Genomic DNA, 3223 nt, shown 5'->3' with positions numbered 1-3223 from the left:
CGCCACACGTAGACGTAGGATTTACGACTAACAGTGAGTCTTATAAAGACTGAATTTATCCTTTATGTTTTCTTTATATAATCTCTTTGTGTAGAGAGCACTATAACGGCTAGAACATCCAGGTTTATAGTAAAAAAGCATATCAAGGCTGGATGGCAGATGTTAAGCGACACAGGTAGCCTCTGCAAAATGGTTTGAAATATAAATCTAATGTTAATGACCATTTTCACAAACAAAAAGGGAACGTTCACGCTGAGACCTTCTTCTGCCGATACCAGGCGCCGCCGCGTACCAGAATGAATTGTTTGAACCTGGCTCGCTTAGCCTAAACAGTAATGAGGTCTACGAAAGAACATGTATCAGAACAATCTCCCACATGATATTAACCCCCCCCCGACAAAACTTGACCTTACACTTAAACTTCTCTTGTAGAATGATACTTTTGAGTGAAAAAAGCAACATGGTTATATTTATATTATTAAAATTTGATTTTATAAATTCTCTGTTCACATTCGTGTATGCTTCGTACAAGAGTAGACATGTACCATATAGACCTGAAACATTTGTAAATGGACAAACCAGGCGCATGACGCAATTTTCAAGTTATATACAATGTACACATCGTATCCAAAAATAAATAAACTTTGCGTCAAATCAGAATATATCAATATATATAGTCATACACTTCACATTGGTTGTATTTTTCGTTCTCTCTGATTCTAGTCGCGTTTGGCCCATTAGTCTTGAACTCACGATTTAATTTGAGTCGCTCAGTTGATTTACCATGTGGTCCAATGAATTAGTGCCCTAATTAAAAATAAATATTTTGTGAATCACTTGAATCCGCGAATTTTGTTAAATATAGCGAAAACACAAATTCAAATCGAGCGTCTAAAAAAATAATTTTAAAACCCCGGTATACGGTGTTTGTGTAGTAGGCCCTATATCTTTGCATAATATACAAGCACAAAATTTGTGTTAATAATAATAATAATAAGAAGAAGAAGAAGAAGAAGAAGAGGAAAAACAAGAAGTTATCAACGCAAGAAAGCTCACCTCAACAAACTTTGAAATCCTTCAGTTCACTACTGTTTTTGACTTCCACACTAAACAATTTAGACCTAATCTAGATCTAGATCTAGATCTAGATTCTAGATATCTAGATTAGATCTGGACAACCACGGTAATTCAAGTTCACATGTACCCTCGTCACTGCAGACAACCAAAGACGAGTCTGAGTCAAGACCTTTAAAAACCACAGTAATATTGATGGCGTTTGTTTCATTTTCACAAACTGAAACTGCAAATTCTGCCCTCTTACAAAAGCACTGAGTAGGCCTACAGACTGCCACACGCAACATACAACCAAGTTAAACCGCTGCTGCCGCAGCCACACCATAGGCCTAGCCTACAGCGCAATGCGCAGACGCTCCGTGACAAATTTCTCAGAAACGGTGCGTTTCCAGGAAGTCTGCGTAAGCACAATCTCAGTCAGGCGCTAGTAGCCTAGGCCTAACTGACACGCTGCTTGGATTGCCTGCCTCCTATTGGCTTGTAATCGGCTAAAATTAGCAATTGCACGTCTTATTTGAGGTTTGCAAGGGTGGGGGAGAAGAAAGGGGCGGCCTTTGACGGAATGGACGAATTTGAGGGGTACATGTAGTTGCAAGATTAACATATCCTTCGTCAAGAGGACTACTTCTAATCTACATCTGACTTTAGACCTCGTAAAATAGCCTAATATGAACGCGGCCTCAGGCTGTGTTCACACCAAAAGCTTTGATCTGAGCCGTAGCCGCGCTGTAACTGAACCGCTAAAATAATAATGCACTCTCTATAGGTGTAATCCAGCAGCTGTTCAGCAAACCAAACGTAGAAGCCTCGCAGCAGTTTTTGTTTTGTTTGTTTTTGGGAAAGTGTTTTACGGCTCGCAACAGCATAAGATCGTATGAGTGCGCAGGACACATTAATCATTTTCAGTTTGGTAAGCATGAATTTTTAATATTGCCCAGGTGGTGGCGAAGCTTACCCTTTTATCGATTTTGGACCACCAAAGGATCTTCAACGTGCCCAACTAGCACACGGGACCTACGAGAATTATCGGAGAAGGCTAGGTATTAGATTTTACTTACCCTAAGATCATGGGTGTGGCTGGAAGACAGTAGTACGAAGGAGCCAAGGGGTGGGAAGCAGAAGAGAGGCGGCAGAAAGAGTCAGGAGCCCAGAGGAGGGGGGGCAGGAGGGGGGAGAGCCGAAAGTGGAGACGAAAGCAGACGACATAATAATGGTCAGAGCGCAGGGAAGGAGGTGAAAGGAGAATATTAAATTAGAGAACAAAATTTTCCGTCGTTGTCAGGTTTCGAACCTGGGATCTATTGAATGAGAGGCAAACACTGTAACCCAACGGTCAGTGTTGAGCGCGCGAACATTCTTGACTCCGGTACCTGCCCCCAAGACGCTGCATGTTTCCTTCTTGAGTTGATATTATAATATTACTATATTGCATCGTGCAGGATGACAGCAGAAAGAAAAATTGATATTCTCTGACACTTTGACGTCTGTGACTATAGGTTTTTAAAATCTTTTAAATACAGTATCTTGCTGGGAGTACTCAGAAATCACATTCACTACATCTTTTGGTCTGGAATGGAGAGTTTTATTATTTTTTAAAAAAAATGTCATGTCTCGGGTGTCTATACTATAGAATGACTTAATGACCGTGGCAAATTTGGAAGCAGTTTTCAAAATGCTCTTCATCTTGTCTCAAATCAGAAAACTTTTAATGTTCAAATTATCCTCATGTGTGTGTGTGTGTGTGTGTGTGTGTGTGTGTGTGTGTGTGTGTGTTTGCTTGTTCGCTTGCTTGCTTGCACGCACAACATAGACAATAATATTGTCACCCTTCCATGTTTAAGCTCTTGTTTCAGTTAATAATACGGTAGTGTGCAACAAAGACCAAATAATATAATTATAAGATATCTGGTAAATCTTTGAATAGTTAGCTTTCTTCAAAATTTGTAATGGTTATATGCCTACTGAACTCTAAAAATCGAAATTTGTGTGTTACTGACAGTAGTGACAGATCACATTACAATTCTCTATTTTTAGAGTTAACAAAGACTGAAATTAATCAATATATTACACACACAAACAAACAAAAAAAACATACACGCACACACACACACACACACACACACACACACACGCACACACACACACACAT

The 3223-nt window shown here is 39.7% G+C and overlaps 1 protein-coding gene across 1 annotated transcript in view; it reads right to left on the bottom strand.

The window, feature by feature from the left end:
* LOC101845832 overlaps nt 1–1456 on the bottom strand; it is a 6953-nt gene extending 5497 nt beyond the window's left edge. The window contains exon 1 of the mRNA XM_005092855.2: nt 1057–1456. The gene's annotated coding sequence lies outside the window, so the exon portion shown is untranslated. The remainder of the gene's footprint in view (nt 1–1056) is intronic.
* Nucleotides 1457–3223: the final 1767 nt, after the last annotated feature.

Source organism: Aplysia californica, unplaced genomic scaffold (genome assembly GCF_000002075.1).
Source record: "Aplysia californica isolate F4 #8 unplaced genomic scaffold, AplCal3.0 scaffold00054, whole genome shotgun sequence".
Classification (NCBI taxonomy): Eukaryota; Metazoa; Mollusca; class Gastropoda; order Aplysiida; family Aplysiidae; genus Aplysia; species Aplysia californica.
The sequence above is the reverse complement of the archived record's forward strand: the minus strand, read 5'-3'. Positions and strand labels throughout refer to the sequence as shown.